Here is a 24584-nt window from a genome sequence, read left to right on the forward strand (position 1 = left end):
CAGAATGTAATAAAGTGCTGCTCTCCTCTGCAATTTTGGACTTCTAAAAGCACTACTGTAATAGGAATTCAAAGTTGTAGGAGGGAGGAGAGAAAATCTCAGATCTGGAGATTATTGAGGATTTTTCCTTTGTATCTTGAATTATGTACACGAGGCAGAGTTTGCACTATCGTGGCTCTAGTTTTGAAAGCAGAAGTTCAAGAAATGTAAAGCACTGTTGGAAACCGAAGTCAAAGATGAAATAAATTGGTATTTCTAATACTATTGTTTCAAATATCAGTTTCATTTTTATGATAACAGGAATGTCTCATTTTATTCATGTTTGTGCACTTTTGTCAATATGGGTAATTTGTCTCAATGCTGTTATTATGTATCTTTGTTCTTATGGATTAAATTCTGATTTCTCAATAACTACTTGCTCAGAAATCTATCTTATAAAACTGATTTATTAAATAGTAATGTGTTATGAACTATTTTTTCATATTATTGTTTAATTATTGGATTTATCGATATGATAATCAATATCATTTTTGTGAACTACTTCCGGGAATGTCGTTGGTTTATTATTTCAGTTCATAGATCTCAATATGATGTGTTTTGGTATCCATAATGTCAGTTAATTGAGCTACTTCATTAATTTGATATTCATTATAAACAAGATGTATTTAAATCCCAATACTTTAATTATGTTGCTCTTAGTTGGGTTAAATCTATATCTGCCTAATTAAGATAGGATTAAGATTAGTTTATTTTTACTTGCATTATATAATAAGCTTGCATTTAGATTAAATTCTACATTTTTTAAGTCCTCTTCTCAAATAGGAAAAATTTTAGTTGTAGCTTGGCTGAACCCAAATAAGCTTAAGGATCATTCTCTTACCTGATCTGCAAGAAGAATTGATTTGATATCCATGTCTAGGTGATAGTTGAAGATACATAATAAACCAACAACAATAGGGAGAAGGTAACTAGACCTAGTTAAACCAGTCGGAGCCACTAATCCAAATGGAAAAGGAGCTGCTTTAAGGGCCGGACCGGGTGGTTATCCCCCATTATTGTTGCAGCAATTTTCGAGGCATCAACATTTTTGGCACTGGAAGGAGAGCTTGAAACTTGTTGTCTGTTGGAGTCTTTTCAATTTTAACATTTTATTAAATCACGATGGCTCCTCTAAAGCTTCCAATTTGGAGTTGTTTCCATGGACGTGCATCTTCCAATACTTTACCCGAAGTGGTAAGACTCTTGTCTCAGGTAAAATTTAATGGTAAGAGAAATTCTTCTGCTTTTCATCATGTCATTAAATTTATTCAAAATGTTTCAAATTATAATTTTCAAGGAATTGATGAAGGCATTTTATGTAGAATTTTTACTCTCACATTTGCAGCAAAAGCCAAAAACTGGTGTAAAACTCTTCCAGTTGCCTCAATTCGCAGCGGGGATCAATTTGTTACAATTTTCATTTGTAAATTTGATGGCTATGATTATGAACAGGTATGTGAAGAAATTGAATATCTACGAAGGTTTGAAAATGAGTTTGTTAATGATTTTAGTATTCGATTTTACTTGAATTGTTTAAGATTTAAAGTTGAAGATAAATCTATGGAAGAAAAATTACTAGATTGGTTTGAATATATTTGTTTTCTTCCTCCCATTCTCAATCCATATGAAATTAGTTCAAGTTTTGTTTCATCCCCTTCTAACATAAATGAAAATTCCAATATGGATGTGCAAATAAATTGTGATGAAGTGGTTTCACAAAGCTTGGAAAATATTTCTATTCAAATGCAAGAAGACAACATCAGCAATTTTGGAGAAAGAGCTGCCTTGGAATCTAAAAATTATTCTGTAGTCAATTCAGAAAATCAGATTGCAAATCAACAAATACAAGAAGCAATCAAAGTAAATAATAAGATGCAAACTGCTATACAAATTTCTGAATTTTTCCATGATGAGCAAACGCCGATATATGAACAACAAAGCAGCCTTCTTCAAGAAAGCATGAGCACGCAAAGGAATGATCTGCAATCTGAAATTTACAATGAGCATAATGCACAAGAGTTCTCAAATAGAGACACTTTTAAATACATTGTTTTAGGTTCACATTTTTCCCTTTATCTTGATATTTTTAATGATGGTAATTTTTCGCTTCTTGGTATAAATGATATTTCAGAAAATACAGAGGCTGGTTTAAATAAATTACCATTAAGTTTTTATCAAGATAGAGAAGCAATTAATGATCATTCTTTTGCCATTAATGAACAGGAAATTCTTGTTCTTCCTTGTTTGGATATATTGGATGAGATTGAAGGGAATTCTAAAGAATCTTGTAAAGTTATTTATGATAATTACTCTGACATCGAGAATGCTGATTTCTATTCTTCTCAAGAGAATCCTCACGATAAAAATTCAAATAACATCTGAGAATGAGGAATGCTTCAATTTAGAAATTATCCCAACCAATCCTCATTTTAGAGCAACAAATTATCTTCATGATTTCATTATTCGAGAAAACTTTCCAATTTATGATTCATATCATGATCAAACTCTCATTCCTACTCATAATCATAATTCGTTTTCTAGTTCACAAGTTGGAATTCGAAATTACTCAAATTCCATAATTCTGGCCAATCCTTGTGAAAAAAATCATTTCAAAACGATCCCAATTGTGTTGTAACATTAGTTGTACAAATAGTGATTTCATTTTATTTTTCTTTCCTCACTTATTTTGTATAAAATCAAATTTATTTTCAGATTTTTGATACATTACGCTGTCATATGGAGCACTTTACTATCAAACATTCAATTAATGCATTGCTCTGTTGGAAAATTGAAGTTTTATATTATAATAAAGAGCATCAATTTCAATTTCAATTAATGCTAATGTTTTACCAAAAGCTTGTATCTTCTCAAAGGCAATATCAATGAAAGAATGTATTTTTACAATCTGGCAAATAATCCAATTTAATTAATAATTTTCCATTTTATTTGAAAGATTTCCATCCATTTTTCATTAATTCATTTGAAAAATATTTGGAAAGTTTTCCTTCATGGAAGATTGTTAATAATTTAACATTTGTACATAACACTAACAATTTTTTCCAGGCCTTTGAATTTAAAAGCTCATCTTCACAATCTGGCTTGTTATCTCTTCCTTTGAACATTTCCCAATCCTTACTAGAAATCCATCCAGATTTCTATGATTCAATTGGTATTCAATTGAAAAGGAAATTTCAAGATAATTTTTTTTTAATTAAGTTGATAACAATAATTGTAAATTCTACTTACATATTTAATTTTCTTAGTTCAGTTAGATTTGTATTACTAACATTTGAACTATACATATATGCGGGAATAAAAATGATAGAATAGTTACACCAGAAATATGACTATACCTAGTCACTTTCATGTATATAGTTAGAATAGGAGTAGAATTAATTTAGTTTGTTTGTTTTATGTAGTTAATCTATTTTTAATAGTTTTTCAGATTAAAAAAAATAATAATAATAGAACAAAGCAATCACCCCTTCTCATATATGTTTAGTGAAAACATTTTCTTCCTATCAGAAAGTTTTAATTCTTGTTTTCCATTTTTTATTTTATTTCTTACAACAATACCTCTACTCTAACTATTTTGAATAATCTCCTAATTAAATTAAGGTTTCACTTGGCATCGATCGCCTCAAAGCCACTTTTCTTCATTGCGGGATTTCCTTCTAAGATTTTTTTTTGAAATTTATATGGCAAAGTTTTTGAGGATATAAAAGCTTCATGATCCCATTATCCCATGAAATGTATCACTATCTATGATAAGCTTAATTCTAATTCAATCATTGTTAGCCAGTCTAACATTTCGTGGTAATCATATGAAGTTCATATTATCTTCCTCGAAATTTGTTAAAGATGTCCATTCTGTTGTGTGCACACATTCAAATCTGTTTTGATATTTTTCCACAATTAGTGGCTTTATCCCATTCGGACCTTTAGATTATTATCTGATGTTGGAATACACATCATATTTATTTACTAAAGGCATTATTGAACAGTCACTCTAACAATACAGATTCTTCTCAAGTTATTCCAAATAAGCAGGGGTAATAAATTGTTGTTTCAATTCAAAAGGGAAAACTATTTTTATATTTATTTCTGATAAATTTTATATTTCCTGAACATAAATAAGTAGATTTTATTTAAGCTGATTGCTCACTCCGATTTAGAATAAATAATGAGATAATGTTGAACGAAGTCAGAATTTTGATAAATCCAAGGAAGGATTTGAAGATTCGTGAGGTAAAATCTACAGACAAATTCCTTTCAGATATGCATTTACAAGTTCATTCTCATCTATTATTAGTTTCTCTTTTCCTTAGTTTATTTTTTATTTTTGTTCTGTTTTATTTACAGGTTTTCGTTTGTTTTCAAAAATTGAAGTAAGCAGCAAACCCATTTCAAATTTGCAACAAGTTAAGGGAAATTTTATTTGTGATTCATTAGAATTTGAGAATTTTTAACTTTGCTTTCATTCATCATTTCAATTTGATTTTCATATTGCTGATACTATAGTGAATACATATTCGCAATACTACCGTTCCACTCATCTTCATCAATAATTTTATTATAATATCACATCATCCATATCACAACCATTTGTAGCAAAATATTTCATCAGAAGTAGCTTTTAGCATTTTTGATAAGAAATTATTCCTAAAAGATCTCTGATGTATTACCTCGCTCATATGCCATATCGCATTTCGCATATCGGAGGTTTGCAGTTGAAGTATACTTCCATTATCGTGAATCGCCGATCTCCGATAAATGAATTTACCGATATTGCGATAACCACACAATTCTAGACTCTATATGAAATTCAAATCAAGTTTATAAAATATCGCGTCGACTCAATCGCAATAAAAGTAGGGCATAATTTTAAAGGGCCGATATCTCAGATCCGATATGTTATTAAAATCCCATCATAAATTTATTGGGTCCACTCTTTATCGCATATCTGCATATTAAGAAGTGTTACATCATATGCTTAAAATTGCCGATCACTGATTAGCCACGACATTCATTGCATATCGGCATCACTAAATCATATTGTGTTTCATTTAGTACTTAAAGTTTGTCGATCACCGATTAGCTACATTATTCATTGCATCGCTGATATTGGCATTTCCAACATGCTTATGCTTTGATATTACGATACATCGATATCGCAATCATTTCATCACATTTTTATTCATCGCCATACCACTATTCCAAATCTGCAATGCATGATGTGTGATGTGCAAAGTATAAATCGTGAGATGCAATTTGCGATGTGCTATTTACGACATGACTGTCTCCGATCCTAAATATAACATTTCTTCAATGGTGTGATCGCTCCATCTCATCGCACATGTTCTCATCGCATGTTCTTATCGACAATTTGCCATTGCAACCTCTGATGCAATAACTTCCAATGCATACCTCTAAGCCATTAAAATTTAATCAATATATGACATAGCAACAGAGGTGAAGTCTTGCAAATTAAACTTGAATCATGGTGAAGAAACATGTTATGTGAATCATCCGATACGACAATATGTTATTTTAAATGCGAGCTTGGATAACCACTATGGTAAGAAAGTAGTTAATGACCAATTTGCAACATATTTAAATCATTTTGACTTCTCATATATTTTAGTTTTAAATATATAATTCCATAATAAAAAATGGAATTCAAGACCTCTCTATCTTCATATTTAAATTTTATCATCTTGAATTTGATTTTGATTCTGGACAATTTATAAAATCATGGAGTTTATAGAAACTCATAATATTTTGAGAAATAGTAATTACTACAAATTCTCATTCTCATTTCTGATGCATTTCTTTTAATTTCAATTCTCTTGAGCACTAAGCATTCCATTTTTACATTTTACTGCTTGCTTTAGTTTAAATAAAATAAATAATGATTTTGGGTTACAGGATTTTGGTTAGTTTGACTTCTTCATGTTTTTAATGTTAATTAAAATAAGAAGTCAGCCAGCTTGGAGAAACTGATACTTTTCAAGTAAGATCAAAAGCAATTATCCAATGGTAAGATTCATATACCCACTTTCATTAATTTCCATTTCATTACTTTAGTTTTATTTTTAAATTATGCTGATATATAAATCTATTTTGCATCTCTTCATTAAAGCTTCCAATCCTCCGCCAGATCATATTTTTGAAGTCCATACTCTTCCCCTGGCTTAATTTCAAGAAGAAGCGATAATCTTTATCGAAACAGCTATACCAGGAAGTTTTTGAACCTTTAGTTTGTTTTTTTAAGCATTCCTTTTATTAGAAAATGATCAAGATGATGTTTTGAAACAAGAAAATTGATATCAGACATAAAGTTTTCATTGTGGCTGAATTTTATCGTCATTGCTATCCAGAAAGCCTAAAACACTTACAACCCTGCAAAGTATGATTTTTCCAAATCTCGACATCAGAAGGAATGATTACACGATTATTTTCTTTTTCTTCATATTGTTGAAGACATTGGTATAAAAATTCTTGTTGGAGTTTATCTTTTGAAACTTGGATTTTCCTTCATTTTTCAAATCTCTTCATCTTTATTTTTGTTTGTTGATTTCTTTTTCACTTTGGCTTAAGAATTCTTTTCCTTAGGTTTTTGATGGCTTGGGTGCAGGCGTTAAAGACAATCTCCCTAATCTACCTGCAAGTTCTTCTATATCTTGATCAATTTCCCTTTCTTCAGTTCTTGGCGCATCAGTCATTAAACTGATATTTCATTTCTTTTAAAAAAACACCACGGTCATGTTTTATTATCAAACAGTGTCTTTCGGGAATTCTTAAAAGAAATATCCCTTTTTGTGGACTTACGCATACAACAAATATATATTCACGTTATATATTCCTCTTGCATCGACGACGTTTATAGACAGAATTTTAGCATGGGCAAAGGCTTGTGTATATGTATCACATCGGTGATAGTTATGTATCGCCATCCTCTATTCTAGTTTCGCCAATATATATATAAGTCGCAATCGCCAAAGCGATGGTCTTCTTCCCCTCGAATCAACGGATCCGATGCACTAATACACGACCTTTAATAAATCGATGGTTCCGCTTTTCAGCAATCGACTCACTTAACAACTCTTCTACCTCCGAGATAATGGACCTAGTGATACATATATGTTGCAATTTATATTAATTCGGCTCCAAATTCGGAACTCGACCCTTTGTCACGCTATGGCTCCTTTCGAACCAGAAGGCTTTGTAAATCAGGCATTCAACTATCAGTTCCAACGAACCTCATGACGCCGATATGGTCTCGGATCAACGTGGGTAAGAAATTACAGTTATAAGATTTCAAATATACCACGGCCACTTAATGAACTTATGCAAGAGTTCTTGCTATAAGCAGAGACATATGCGCTATTATAAAATCGAGCCTGTATAAACCATAAAATGAAAAGGGAAATGATTCAATGATTAACATACAACATTTGCAGTGTGAGGAAATAGGAACCTTTCAACACCGTCGCACTATCCAATAATCGACAAGTACATATTACTCTACACATGCATATCACAGAGTCGTTTAATAAGAGACACCGAGAGAACAAATTTTTCCAAAATAATACTATGGCGCTCGCCCCTCTCTTCTGTCTGATGAGGGCTTCGCTGCCTCTTTCTTTATAACTAAGGATAGGCCCTCTCGGTCCTTATCCGATACAAAGAAAAGCATGCTTTACAGGATGATTTAAAGCTTGATAATCTCTGTTACAAATAGCATGATTTATTGCTAGAATTTATTCTATTTTTAACTAAGAAAGCATAGAAATTGCAGGCTAAAGGACCCCACTCCCTTGCCTGTAGATTTTTTTTGATTTTTGGAATAATTTGGAAGATTTCTCCCCCCTGAGTCACATGCTCCCACATCAGACTCCTGAGGACAAAATTCTTCATGGGCTCCTGTCCATGAGCTCATCTACAGATTTGCCCAATTTCTGTAGAATGTCTTCTGTAACCCAAGTAGCTTCAGCGATCGGCTGTCCCTTCCATTTCACCAGATACTGGAAATACTCTCGTGCCCTTGTCTTCTTATACACTTTCTTGTCCAGAATTCTTTCTGGCTGTAAATTCTTGGCTGTGGGTAACTGTTTTACCCAGTCAATCTCTGGAGTCTCTTGACCCTGTGCTGTATCATCTGCAGCTTCATTCTCATACTTGTACAGGTCTGCAACATTAAAAATTGGTGATATTCCCACACCAGGTGGTAACTCAATTTCATAGGCATTTGCAGAGAATTTCCTCAGTATCCTACATGGTCGAATTTTCTTGGATTTTAACTTATTATACTTTCTCTTTGGAAATCTCTCCTTTCTGAGGTGTGCTAAAACCAGGTCTCCAACTTCAAAGTTCATTTCTCTTCTCCTCATGTCTGCTCTGGTTTTATATTGAATGTTGCTGTCCTGTAGCTGTTGTTTCACCTGTTCATGTAGCGCCTGCATTCTTGAGGTAAAGTCTTCACCTTTTGCACTTCTCATTTCTTCTTTTCCCAAATTCCTTAATTCAGATATTCCCCTTGGGTGCATTCCATAAACAATATGGAATGGGCTCTGTCCTGTGCTCCTGTTTGGTGAGTCATTATATGCATATTCAACTTGTGGTAACACTTGATCCCATTGCTTTGGATGCTCTGCAGTAGAGCTCCTCAAAAGATTGCCTAAACTTCTATTCACAACTTCAGTCTGTCCATCGGTTTGTGGATGATAGGCAGAACTGAAACTTAATTTAGTTCCCAGCTTCTTCCATAGTGTTCTCCAGAAATGTCCAACGAACTTTGAATCCCTGTCTGAAACAATACTTTTGGGCAATCCATGTAATCTTACAATTTCTTTAAAAAACAAGTTAGCAATGTGAGAAGCATCACTAGTTTTATAACATGGAATAAAGTGTGCCATTTTTGAAAATCTGTCCATTACAACAAAAATTGAATCATAGCCTCTTTGAGTCTTTGGCAATCCTAGTACAAAATCCATACTTACCATATCCCAAGGCCTATCTGGAATTGGCAATGGAATATACAACCCTGTATTCTGGCTCCCTCCCTTTGCATACTGGCAGACTTTACAATTTCTTACATATTTCTCTACTTCAGATTCCATTTTCGGCCAGAAGTAAAATCTATTGAGTTGTTCAAAGGTCTTCTCTCTACCAAAATGTCCTGCAAGTCCCCCACTATGCTTCTCTTTGAAAAAATTTTCTCTCATTGAACATTTTGGTATGCACAGCTGATTTTTCTTAAATAACAGTCCATCTTGTATAAAATAATCCAGCCACTTGCTCTTGTCCGCCAAAACAAGATTTTTACAAGCCTCAAATGCCTCCTTAAAATCTGAATCGGTCTCATATAATTCCTTAAGAAAATCGAACCCCAGCACGTGGATTTGACTTTCTTGCAGCAATACACTTCTCCTACTCAAGGCATCTGCAACTTTGTTTGACTGTCCAGTTATATGCTTTAACACAAAATGAAAGCCTTGAAGATATTCTACCCATTTAGCATGTCTCTGGCTGAGTTTGGGCTACTGTATTATAAACTGCAATGCATGGTTATCTGAATAAAGAATAAATTCTTTCGACATTAAATAATGCCTCCACTTCTTTAGTGCCTGCACAATTGCATAAAACTCCTTATCATAAGAAGAATAATTCCTTTTTGCATCATTTAGCTTTTCACTAAAATAAGCTATTGGTCTATCTTCTTGGCTTAAAATTCCTCCAATTGCTTCTGCGCTGGCATCACACTTAACTTGAAAAGTTTTGTTAAAATCAAGAAGAACCAAAACAGGCTTTTTAGTTATTTTCTTCTTTAATAGCTGAAAATTTCTCTCTGCTTCAGCAGTCCACTTAAATGGCTGTTTATCTTTCTTTATGGTCTCAATAATAGGTGCATTAATCTTACTAAAATTCTTAATGAATTTTCTGTAAAAACTAGCAAGACCATGAAAACTCCTTACCTCAAAAATACTCTTGGGTGAAGGCCACTCCACAATTGCTTTGATCTTTTCTGGATCCATCTTCAATCCTTTAGCTGAGATAACAAATCCCAAGTACACCAGCTCCTCTTTCATAAATAAACACTTCTTCAGATTCAACAATAATTTTTCTTGCTGCAGCTTCTGTAGAACATAATTTAAATGCCTCAAGTGTTCCTCCTTGGATCTGCTATAAACTAATATGTCGTCCAGATATACTATTACAAATTTACCAATGAATTCTTTAAGAACTTCCCTCATAAGCCTCATGAATGTACTTGGTGAATTGGACAACCCAAAAGGCATCACTCTCCATTCATATAATCCTTCATTGGTCTTAAAAGCGGTTTTCCATTCATCCCCTTCTCTTATCCTTATCTGATGATAGCCACTTTTAAGATCTAACTTTGAAAAATATTTTGCGCCAGACAAGCAATCCATTAAATCTTCAATTCTGGGTAATGGAAATCTGTACCTGATTGTAATCTTATTGATGGCTCTTGAATCTGTACACATTCTCCAGCCTCCATCTTTCTTCGGGCTCAGCACTGTTGGAATTGCACAAGGACTGAGGCTTTCTTTGATCAACCCCTTGTCAAGCAATTCTTGCACCTGTTTCTTAACTTCTTCATTTTCTGTAGGAGTCATTCTATACGCTACCTTGTTAGGTAGACTTGCTCTAGGAATCAAGTCTATATGATGACTGATTTTTTGAATTGGCGGTAATTCATTAGGCAAATCATCAACAATAATATCATAATAATTCTCCAGCATTTCTTGAATTTCAATGGGTAATTCAAAATTTTTAGTAGAAGTCAATATTACCTTGGGCTTGCAAATTACAACAAAATTTACCTCATTTTCTTCAATCTTCTTCAAGTATTCCTTCCCTCCAAGTAACAAAGTTTTTGGATCAGTCTTCTGTCCCGGTACATCTTTTTCTTGCAAAGGCAACAATGTATGATTAGCACCATCTTTTCCAAACTTGTACGTGTTTCTCTTCCCATCATGTATGGCTCCTCTGTCATATTGCCAAGGCCTCCCAAGCAATATGTGACACACGTCCATAGGCATCACATCACAAACAATTTTATCTTTATACTTGCCCACTTGAAATTCCACTTCACACTGTTCACTTACCAACAGTTGATGTCCCTTTTGTAACCATGACACCTTATAAGGTGTTGGGTGCTTCATTGTCTTCAGCTTCAATTTCTCCACTACTTCTGTAGAGACCAAATTATCAGTGCTGCCACTATCAATGATCATCTGGCAACATTTTCCTTGGACTTTGCACACTGTCCTGAACAAAGTTTTCCTTTGTGGCGGTTCAGCAGCCACTTCCTTCATTGGCTTAAGTAAGACTTTATTAACCACCAGAGATTCTCCTCTTTCTGGTGTATTTTCTTCTTCTGCTACTGCTGCCGCTACCGCTTCCTCTTCAACTGGAGCAACAATTACATTCCTCTGCTTTATATCTGCATTCTCTGGGCACTCAAAAGCTCTGTGTCCCAGCTTGTTACATCTGTAACATCTTATTTCTCTACCTCTTCCTCTGGAAAAACTCCCTCTGCCTCTTGCATCACCTTCTCTGGGTGCATGCTGGGTTGAGATACTGCTAGCTCCATCTCTAGGTGTTGTAGATCTTCCTCTACCACCTTGACTTCCTTTTCCTCTGAAAGTCCCTCTCCCTTTGGCAGACTGCTTCCTTATGAGTTTTTCCTCAGTTTTCAGCGCTATCTGATAAGATTCCTCTATTGTTTTAGGAGACAGCAGACTTATCTCATCCTGAATGTCCATCCTGAGGCCATTCATATATCTAGCTACCTTCTCATCTGTGCCTTGGGCTTCTCCAGCTCTTATGCTTACTTTATAAAACTCTTCTATATATTCTTTTACTGTTAAAGCTCTCTGTCTAAGACTTTGCATTTGTCTAAACAATGTTTGCTGATAATTACTTGGCAAGAACTTACCCCTTAACTTTGCTACCATTCGGCTCCAATTCTTGATTGGCTGTTTACCAAGTCTCTTCCTTTCCGCCTGCACACCATCCCACCAGAGTGCTGCATGGCCTTTTAACTTGGTGACAACAAACTTTACTTTCTTCTCATTCTCTGTTTCCTCGTAATCGAAGAATTTCTCCATGCTGTTAATCCAGTCGATCAATTCTTCTGGATTCAGTCCTCCTTGATATATCGGTACTAATTGGTTCCATGGCCTGGCTGTGGATTTCAACACTGACTGAAAGAATCTCATCTCAGGAGTAACCCGTACAACTTCCTCCTCTTCAGCAGCTTCAATTTCGGGCTCACTGACATCTCCATCATCTATATTTCTATCCGAAGTTAATACATCCACTCTAGCTCGCAGCTCTTCTACTGTTTCCATTAGTTCATCATTTGCAGCAGGTCGTCCTCTTCCACCATGTCCTCGTCCTCTTCCAACTCTGAAAGCCATCCTTCTTCTGCTCCTACGACTCAATTCAATGTCAGTTGATGGCTCTGATACCACTAATGATGGCTTGGGTGTAGGCATTAAAGGCAATCTCCCTAATCTACCTGCAAGTTCTTCTATATCTTGATCAATTTCCCTTTCTTCAGTTCTTGGCGCATCAGTCATTAAACTGATATTTCATTTCTTTTAAAAAAACACCACGGTCATGTTTTATTATCAAACAGTGGCTTTCGGGAATTCTTAAAAGAAATATTCCTTTTTGTGGACTTACGCATACAACAAATATATATTCACGTTATATATTCCTCTTGCATCGGTGATGTTTATAGACAGAATTTTACCATGGGAAAAGACTTGTGTATATGTATTGCATCGGTGATAGTTATGTATCGCCGCCCTCTATGCTAGTTTCGCTGATATATATATAAGTCGCAATCGCCAAAGCGATGGTCTTCTTCCCCTCGAATCAGCGGATCCGATCCACTAATACACAACCTTTAATAAATCGGCGGTTCCGCTTTTCGGCAGTCGACTCACTTAACAACTCTTATACCTCCGAGATAACGGACCTAGCGATACATGTATGTTGCAATTTATATTAATTCGGCTCCAAATTCGGAACTCAGCCCTTTGTCACGCTATGGCTCCTTTCAGACCAGAAGGCTTTGTAAATCGGGCATTCAATTATCAGTTCCAATGAACCTCTTGACGTCGATATGGTCTCAGATCAACGTGGGTAAGAAATTACAGTTATAAGATTTCAAATATACCATGGCCACTTAATGAAATTATGCAAGAGTTCTTGCTATAAGCAGAGACATATGCGCTATTATAAAATCGAGCCTGTATAAACCATAAAATGAAAAGGGAAATGATTCAATGATTAACATACAACATTTGCAGTGTGAGGAAATAGGAACCTTTCAACACCGTCGCACTATCCAATAATCGACAAGTACATATTACTCTACACATGCATATCACAGAGTCTTTTAATAAGAGACACCGAGAGAACAAATTTTTCCAAAATAATACTATGGTGCTCGCCCCTCTCTTCTGTCTGATGAGGGCTTCACTGCCTCTTTATTTATAACTAAGGATAGGCCCTCTCGGTCCTTATCCGATACAAAGAAAAGCATGCTTTACAGGATGATTTAAAGCTTGATAAGCTCTGTTACAAATAGCATGATTTATTGCTATAATTTATTCTATTTTTAACTAAGAAAGCATAGAAATTGCAGGCTAAAGGACCCCACTCCCTTGCCTGTAGTTTTTTGTGGATTTTTGGAATAATTTGGAAGATTTCTCCCCCCTGAGTCACATGCTCCTACATCAGTTTTCAATTTAGATGTTGGTGACTTTGCCATGATTTATATAGAAGGCCTACTTGTTACCTAACAATGGTCAGCATACATGGAGAAAAATAGTTAATAATCACCTATTAGCTTTTTCTTAAATCTCTTGGTAAAGTTTGATTTTCTTATTATAAAGGTAGACATACTTAATAAAGAGATTACCAATTTAGAGAAGTTGACAAAGTATTATAAAATCTGAAGAAATTCTTTTTCATCAAATTGTAATCATTTTGAGATTTCAGTATTTTATTAAGATCTTTCAAAGTTTTATTATTAGTCAAGAAAAGTTACTTATAACCAAGTAAAGACACTTTACAACAAAGCACCTTTAACTTTGAAATTGTCATTCTTAACTCTTAAGGAGTCAATGGTTCTCCCCATCCCAAAGAGTCTTATTTTTCTAGAGTGTAATCCAAAAATATATTTAAACTTCAAAGATAAGAGGTCTCATCATGAGCCTGCTTACCATGATCATAGGGGAAAAATAGGTTGACATTACCAACACTGCTAAATAAACTAGGGTAATGGCTTATGATTGCAAACAATTATAAGACAAGGGGTCTCATCACGAGCCAACTTATTCAATCTAATTATAACCAGTGAATGGAATTGTCAACTATCTGGCTACCAAACCAAGACAATGACTTTTAAGAACTAAAAAAAATAAAAAAAAATAAACATATATAAATGGGTTTATCTCTAGATCAATAATTCTTAAACAGATGGGATTCTGAATCATTTATGATTAAAAGGTAACCTTGTCAAGACTATAGATATTTTCTGGCAGCAGTGGCTCTACCTGTGACGAATGAGTATATTTCAAAAGCTAAGTTGTAAAGTGACCCCTGCTTTATCTCTACAACTAATTAAGGAGTAATATAGAGTTTTGAAATATTTTAATTTATGAGGAATTTTAAGAAAAATTACAGTTATATGATTCTTGTTTTTATTCAGACTAATGAACCTAGTCAAACATTAAAAAAAATATATATATTTTCTTCTTTGATTAGTTTTACTTTAATTTTAGGAAAATCTCATTTATATCAAACAGAGATAATTGGTTCTTCTCCCGTGTGTCGCCATTGTTGTGGTAAAAACACAACCCCCCCATTATTGATGTGTTCACTTCAAATAATGGGGACCCTTTCTATAAAATTTTTAGCTAAACACCTTTTTGGATTTTTATTTAGTTGATTGCCCTACGCTTTTGTTAATTTTTCATTTTCTTTGGATTCTTGTTTGGATTGCTTTTTTAAAATCGATTTTTTATAAGCTTCCCATTGACGCTTGTTTCACCACATTTAGTCAACTGATTTGAAAATGACACTCCTTTGAAAGTCTGATCATTTATGTAGCCTGGGTTAAAAAATGCATAAAATGTACAATATTGCATTTTGTAAATAAATTAGTTCAATAACGCATTCATTTTAAATATTAACCCATATTGAGTTTTTACTAATATTTTTCTATTTTTTAGTTATGTATCCAAATCATGAAGCATCGGGATTTTAGTAATTTATTCCAATTTTCAAAATAGATCACTAATCTCGAAAACCCAAACATCGAAGTGGGTGTAGTTTATTTTTATCATCGAAGTGGCTATAGTGTAGATAATAAATAACTAACTTCATTAAAATAAAACCAAAATAAAAAATTGATGTTCAATATTCAATTTTAAATTAATTAAGTTAATTAATATTAAATATAATTAATTTAATTAAATCAAAACTTAAAACATAAAATATATATAAAATTAAAAAATATTATATAAAAAATAATTTTTATCGCATTGGGGGATCGGGTCGGAAATTTTGATCAGGACATATTTTAAACAGCCCCGATACACACCATACCCCGATGCCGATTGATGATACCCTCATATCCCCGATCGCTGATCATGAAAACCAAATGGCTTAAGGCATTAGGCAAAGTCTTTTTATAAGCTTTGGTTTTTGTTTTAAGTCTCAACTCACTCATACGATGAGTGAATGAATAAAGAAAGGTAAGTGAAGTGAGGTAGTGTAGGATTAATTTAATATTAGAAATAATATTTATTAATTTAGATAATAATTTTTAAATTGATTAATATATGTAATATAATTATTTTAAATAAATTAAAAATAAAATATTATTTAGATTAATATTAATTGGTTATAAATAGTTAATTATATTAATTAGTTAGATTAATTAATAATATTTTATTAATTAATTAGTTTAGTTCATAATTAACAATTAAATTAGAATTAATTATTAGATAATTAGAATTCTAATTTAGGATATAATTTTTAATTAGAATTTTGATTTTTTAGCCCAGCAACAGAAATTTCAGAATTGTGCCAGAATTGACTCACCAACTTTGGAGGCTCATAGATTGAGTTTTACTTGGCCAAATGAGGCCCAGGGCAGTTCATTGGAAAGATAAAATCAAGGAGTATATTTCTGAGAAGATTTCACTAACAGATTTGGTCATTTATTGGGTCGAAAATCAGGCAGAAGATCATGCTCCGAATTTTGAAAACAAAATCAATTTTCTGAGTTATTTTCTGCATTTTCATTTGTCCAAGCCTCTTCTAATTGCAGATCCATTCGTCAATAATATCCTTGGCCAATTAAATCATCTCAAGCATCAATAGAGGGCTTATATTTTATTTTCAATTATTTATTTAAATATAATTTGATTCGATTTGATTTAATTGCTAGAAATGCTATTTTGATTTTATTGATTACATCTTAATTTATTTTGATTTCTTTTTGCAGGAAAACAGTGGAAGAAATATGGAGAAAATGATCTCAATCAATAAGAATGCTCCAGCAATTAAAGGTTAGAATTTTTGAGTAAATAAAATTGGATTTGACAGATTTACCTTCAACAAACTTTCCTCTCTAGAATTCCTTTGCAAATATTATAAATAATGGATTGCAGAATGTAATAAAGGACTGCTCTCCTCTGCAATTTTGGACTTCTAAAAGCACTACTGTAATATGAATTTAAATTTGTAGGAGGGAGGAGAGAAAATCTCAGATCTGGAGATTATTGAAGATTTTTCCTTTGTATCTTGAATTATGTACGAGAGGTAGAGTTTGCACTATCGTGGCTCTAATTTTGAAAGCAGAAGTTCAAGCAATGTAAAGGACTATTGGAGACCGAATTCAAAGAAATGGATGCAATAAATTGGTATTTCTAATATTATTGTTTCAAATATCAGTTTCCTTTTTATGATAACAGGAATGTCTGATTTTATTCATGTTTGTGCACTTTTGTCAATATGGGTAATTTATCTCAATGCTATATTATGTATCTTTGTTCTTATGGATTAAATTCTGATTTCTCAGTAACTACTTGCTCATAAATCTATCTTATAAAATTGATTTATTAAATAGTAATGTGTTATGAACTATTTCTGCATATTATTGTTTAATTATTGGATTTACTGATATGATAATCAATATCATTTTTGTGAACTACTTCCGGTAAAGTTGTTGGTTTATTATTTCAGTTAATAGGTCTCAATATGATGTGTTTTGGTATCCATAATGTCAGTTAATTGAGCTACTTCATTAATTTGATATTCATTATAGACAAGACGTATTTAAATCCCAATACTTTAATTATGTTGCTCTTAGTTTGGTTAGATCTATATCTGCCTAATTAAGATAGGATTAAGATTAGTTTATTTTTACTTGCATTATATAATAAGCTTGCATTTAGATTAAATTGTACATTTTTTAAGTCCTCTTCTCAAATAGGCAAAATTTTAGTTGTGGCTTGGCTGAACCCAAATCAGCTTAAGGATCATTCTCTTACATGATCTGCAAGAAGAAGTGATTTGGTATCCCTGTCTATTAGTAGTTGAAGATACATAATAAACCAATAGCGATAGGGAGAAGGTAACTAGACCTAGTTAAACCAGTCGGAGCCACTAATCCAAACGGAAAAGGAGCTGCTTTAAGGTCCAGACTAGGTGGTTATTTCCCATTGTTGTTGCAGCGATTTTTAAGGCATCAATATTTTTGGCGCTAGAAGGAGGGCCTGAAACTTGTTGTCTGTTGGAGTCTTTTCAATTTTAACATTTTATTAAATCACGATGGCTCCTCTAAAGCTTCCAATTTGGAGTTGTATCCATGGACGTGCATCTTCCAATACTTCACCCGAAGTGGTAAGACTCTTGTCTCAGGTAAAATTTAATGGTAAGAGAAATTCTTCTGCTTTTCATCATTTCATTCAATTTATTCGAAATGTTTCAAATTATGTTTTTCAAAGAATTGTTGAAGACATTTTATGTAGAATTTTTACTTTCACATTTGCAGCAAAAACCAAAAACTGCTGTAAAACTCTTCCAGTTGCCTCAATTCGCAGCTGGGATCAATTTGTTACAATTTTCATTTGTAAATTTGACGGCTATGATTATGAACAGGTTTGTGAAGAAATTTGAATGTCTACGAAGGTTTGAAAATGAGTCTGTTAATGAGTTTAATATTCAATTTCACTTGAATTGTTTAAGATTTAAAGTTGAAGATAAACCTACGGAAGAAAAATCACTAGATTGGTTTGAATATATTTGTTTTCTTCCTCCCATTCCCAATCCATATGAGATTAGTTCAAGTTTTGTTTCATCCCCTTCTAACATAAATGAGAATTCCAATATGGATGTGCAAATAAATTGTGATGAAGTGGTTTCACAAAGGTTGGAAAATATTTCTATTCAAATGCAAGAAGACAACATCAGCAATTTTGGAGAAAGCGCTGCCTTGGAATCTGAAAATTACTCTGTAGTCAATTCAGAAAATCAGATTGCAAATCAACAAGTACAAGCAGTAATCAAAGTAAATAATAACATGCAAACTGCTATACAAATTTCTGATTTTTTCTATGATGAGCAAATGCCGAAACCATAGCAGCAAAGCAGCCTTCTTCAAGAAAGCTTGAGCACACAAAGGAATGATCTGCAATCTAAAATTTACAATGAACATAATGCACAAGAGTTCTCAAATAGAGACACTTTTAAATACATTGTTTTAGGTTCACATTTGTCCCTTTATCCTGATATTTTTAATGATGGTAATTTTTCCCCTCTTGATATTAATGATATTTCATAAAATACAGAGGCTGATCCAAATGAATTACCATTAAGTTTTTATCAAAATAGAGAAGCAATTAATTATCATTCTTTTGCCATTAATGAACATGAAATTCTTGTTCTTCCTTGTTTGGATATATTGGATGAGATTGAAGGGAATTCTAAAGAATCTTGTAAAGTCATTTATGATAATTACTCTGACATCGAGGATATTGATTTCTATTCTTCTTAAGAGAATCCTCATGATAAAATTCAAATAACATCTGAGAATGAGGAATGCTTCAATTTAGAAATTATTCCAACCAATCCTCATTTTAGAGCAACAAATTATCTTCATGATTTCATTATTCGAGAAAACTTTCCAATTTATGATTCATATCATGATCAAACTCTCATTCCTACTCATAATCATAATTCGTTTTCTAGTTCACAAGTGGAAATTCGAAATTACTCAAATTCCATAATTCTGGCCAATCTTTGTGAAAAATAAATCATTTCAAAATGATCCCAATTGTGTTGTAACATTAGTTGTAAAAATAGTGATTTCATTTTATTTTTGTTTCCTCACTTATTTTGTATAAAATCAAATTTATTTTCAGATTTTTGATACATTACGCTGGCATATGGAGCACTTTACTATCAAACATTCAATTAATGCATTGCTCTGTTGGAAAATTGAAGTTTTATATTATAATAAAGAGCATCAAAAGCTATTTCAATTTCAATTTCAATTAATGCTAATGTTTTATCAAAAGCTTTTATATTCTCAAAGGCAATATCAACGAAAGAATGTATTTTTACAATCTGGCCAATAATCCAATTTAATTAATAATTTTTCATTTTATTTGAAATATTTCCATCCATTTTTCATTAATTCATTTGAAAAATATTTGGAAAGTTTTCCTTCATGGAAGATTGTTAATAATTTAACATTTGTACATAACACTAACTTTTTTCCAGGCCTTTGAATTTAAAAGCTCATCTTCATAATCTGGCCTGTTATCTCTTCCTTTGAACATTTCCCAATCCTTATTAGAAATCCATCCAGATTTCTATGATCCAATTAGTATTCAATTGAAAAGGAAATTTCAAGAGAGAAATTTTAATTAAGTTGATAACAATAACTGTAATTCTACTTACAGATTTAATTTTCTTAGTTCAGTTAGATTTGTATTACTAACATTTGAACTATACATATATGCAGGAATAAAAATGATTGAATAGTTACACTGGAAATATGACTATACCTAGTCATTTTCGTATATATAGTTAGAATAGGAGTAGAATTCATTTAGTTAGTATGTTTTATGTAGTTAATTTATTTTTAATAGTTTTACAGATTAAAAATAATAATAATAAAACAAAGCAATCACCCCTTCTCATATATGTTTAGTGAAAACAATTTCTTCCTATCAGAAAGTTTTAATTCTTGTTTTCCTTTTTTTCTTTTCTTTTTTTTTTTTTTTTCTTACAACAATACCTCTACTCTGCCTATTTTGAATAATCACTTAATTAAATTAAGGTTGCACTTGGCATCGATCGCCTCAAAGCCACTTTTCTTCATTGCGGGATTTCCTTCTAAGATTTTTTTTTGAAATTTATATGGTAAAGTTTTTGAGGATATAAAAACTTTATGATCCCATTATCCCATGAAATGTATCACTGTCTATGATAAGCTTAATTCTAATTCAATCATTATTAGTCAGTCTAACCTTTCGTCGTAATCATACGAAGTTCATATTATTTTCCTCGAAATTTGCTAAGGATGTCCATACTGTTGTGTGCACACATTCAAATCTGTTTTGATATTTTTCCACAATTACTGATTTTATCCCATTCGGACCTTTAGTTTATTATCTAATGTTGGAATACGCATCATATTTATTTACTAAAGGCATTATTGAATAGTCACTCTAACAATACAGATTCTTCTCAAGTTATTCGAAATAAGTAGGGGTAATAAATTGTTGTTTCAATTCAAAAGGGAAAACTATTTTTATATTTATTTCTGGTAAATTTTATATTTCCCGAACATGAATAAGTAGATTTTATTTAGGCTGATTGCTCACTCCGATTTAGAATAAATAATGAGATAATGTTGAACGAAGTTAGAATTTTGATAAATCCAAGGAAGGATTTGAAGATTCATGAGGTAAAATCTACAGACAAATTCCTTCCAGGTATGCATTTACAAGTTCATTCTCATCTATTATTAGTTTCTCTTTTCCTTAGTTTATTTTTTATTTTTTTCTGTTTTATTTACAAGTTTTCGTTTGTTTTCAAAACTTGAAGTAAGCAGCAAACCCATTTCAAATTTGCAACAGGTTCAGAGAAATTTTATTTGTTATTCATTAGAATTTGAGCACTTTTAACTTTGCTTTCATTCATCATTTCAATTTGATTTTCATATTGTTGATACTATAGTGAATACATATTCGCAATACTACCGTTCCACTCATCTTCATCAATAATTTCATTATAAGATCACATCATCCATATCACAACCATTTGTAGCAAAATATTTCATTGGAAGTAGCTTTTAGCATTTTTGATAAGAAATTGTTCCTAAAAGATCTCTGATGTATTACCTCGCTCATATGCCATATCGCATTTCGCACATCGGAGGTTTGCAGTTGAAGTATACTTCCATTATCGTGAATCGCCGATCTTCGATAAATGACTTTACCGATATTGCGATAACCACACAATTCCGGACCCGATATGGAATTCAAATCAAGTTTATAAAATATCGCGTCCACTCAATCGCAATAAAAGTAGGGGCATAATTTTAAAGGGCCGATATCTCGGATTCGATATGTTATTAAAATCCCATCATAAATTTATCGGGTCCACTCTTTATCTCATATCGGCATATCAAGAAGTGTTACATCATGTGCTTAAAATTGCCGATCGCCGATTATCCACGGCATTCATTGAATATAGGCTTCGCAAAAATCATATTGTGTTTCATTCATTACTTAAAGTTTTCCGATCACCGATTAGCTACGTTATTCATTGCATCGCCGATATTGGCATTTCAAGCATGATTATGCTCCGATATTCCGATACGTTGATATCGCAATCATTTCATCGCATTTTTATTCATCGCCATACCACTATTCCAAATCTGCAATGCATGATGTGTGATGTGCAAAGTATAAATTGCGAGATGTAATGTGCGATGTGCTATCTACGACATGACTGTCTCCGATCCTAAATATAACATTTCTTCAATGGTATGATCGCTCCATCTCATCGCACATGTTCTCATCGCATGTTCTTATCGATAATTTGCCATTGCAACCTCTGATGTAATAACTTCCAATGCATGCCTCTAAGCTATTAACATTTAATCAATATATGGCATAGCAACAGAGGTTAAGTCTTGCAAATTAAACTTGAAGCATGGTGAAGAAACATGTTATGCGAATCATCCGATATGACAATATGTTATTTCAAAAACGAGCTTGGATAACCACTATGGTAAGAAAGAAATTAATGACCAATTTGCAGCATATTTAAATCATTTTGATTTCTCATATATTTCAGTTTTAAATATATAATTCCATAATTAAAAATGGAATTCAAGACTCTCTATCTTCATATTTAAATTTTATCATTTTGAATTTGGTCTTGATTCTGGACAATTTATAAAATCATTGAGTTTATATGAAACTCATAATATTTTGAGAAAGAGTCATTACTGCAAATTCTCATTCTCATTTCTGATGTATTTATTTTAATTTCAATTTTCTTGAGCACTAAGCATTCCATTTTTACATTTTACTGCTTGCTTTAGTTTAAATAAAATAAATAATGATTTTGGGTTACAGGATTTTGGTTAGTTTGACTTCTTCATGTTTTTAATATTAATTAAAATAAGAAGTCAGCCAGTTTGGAGAAACTAATACCTTTCAGGTAAGATCAAAAGCAATTATCCAATGGTAAGATTCATATACCCACTTTCATTAATTTCCATTTCATTACTTTATTTTTGTTTTTAAATTATGCTGATATATAAATCTGTTTTGCAGCTCTTCATAAAAGCTTCCAATCCTCTACCAGATCATATTTTTGAAGTCTATACTCTTCCCCTAGCTTAATTTCAAGAAACGACGATAATTTTCATCGAAACAGCTACACCAGGAAGTTTCTGAACCTTTAGTTTGTTTTTTTAAGCATTCATTTTATTAGAAAATGATCAAGATGATGCTTTGAAACAAGAAAATTGATATTAGACAGAAAGTTTTCATTGTGGCTGAATTTTATCATCATTGCTATCCAAAAGGCCTAAAACAATTACAACCTTGCAAGGTATGATTTTTCTAAATCTCGACATAAGAAGGAATGATTACATGATTATTTTCTTTTTCTTCATATTTTTGAAGACATTGGTATAAGCATTCTTGTTGGAGTTTATCTTTCGAAACTTGGATTTTCCTTTATTTTTCAAATCTCTTCATATTTATTTTTGTTTGTTGATTTCTTTTTCACTTTGGCTTAAGAATTCTTTTCTTTAGGTTTTCAATTTTGATGTTGGTGAGTTTGCCATGATTTATATGGAAGGCCTACCTGTTACCTAACAATGGTCAGCATATATGGAGAAAAATAGTTAATAGTCACCTATTAGCTTTTTCTTAAATCTCTTGGTAAAGTTTGATTTTCTTATTATAAAGGTAGACATACTTAAGGAAGAGATTACCAATTTAGAGAAGTTGACAAAGTATTATAAAATCTAAAGAAATTCTTTTTCATCAAATTGTAATCATTTTGAGATTTCAGTATTTTATTAAGATCTTTCAAAGCTTTATTATCAGTCAATAAAAGTTATTTATAACCAAGTAAATACATTTTACAGCAAAGCACCTTTAACTCTGAAATTGTCATTCTTAACTCTTAAGGAGTCAATGATTCTCCCCGTCCCAAAAAGTATTATTTTTCTAGAGTGTAATCCAAAAATATATTTAAACTTAAAAGATAAGAGGTCTCATCATGAGCCTGCTTACCATGATCATAAGGGAAAAATAGGCTGACATTACCAACACTGCTAAACAAACTAGGGTAATGGTTTATGATTGCAAACAATTATAAGACAAGGGGTTTCATCATGAGCCAGCTTATTCAGTCTAATTATAACCAGTGAATGACATTGTCAACTATCTGGCTACCAAACCAAGACAATGACTTTTTAGAACTAAAAAAAAAAAAACATATATAAATGGATTTATCTCTAGATCAATAATTCTTAAAAAGATGGGATTCTGAATCATTTATGATTAAAAGGTAACCTTGTCGAGACTATAGAGGTTTGTTGGCAGCAGTGGCTCTACCTGTGACAAATGAGTATATTTCAAAAGCTAAGCTATAAAGTGACCCCTGCTTTATTTCTACAACTAATTAAGGACTGGTATAAATTTTGAAATATTTTAATTTATGAGGAATTTTAAGAAAAATTACAGTTATATAATTCTTGGCTTTATTCAGACTAATGAACCTAGTCAAACATTCAAAAAAAAAAATATTTTCTTCTCTGATTATTTTTACTTTAATTATAGGAAAATCTTATTTATATCAAATAGAATTAGCTGGTTCTTCTCCCATGTATCGCCATTGTTATGGTAAAAACACAACGCCCCCATTATTGATATGTTCACTTCAAATAA

This window comes from Pinus tabuliformis, chromosome 7 (assembly GCF_031772625.1).
Source record: "Pinus tabuliformis cultivar Carrire ecotype Pingquan chromosome 7, CPIR1, whole genome shotgun sequence".
Taxonomy (NCBI): domain Eukaryota; kingdom Viridiplantae; phylum Streptophyta; class Pinopsida; order Pinales; family Pinaceae; genus Pinus; species Pinus tabuliformis.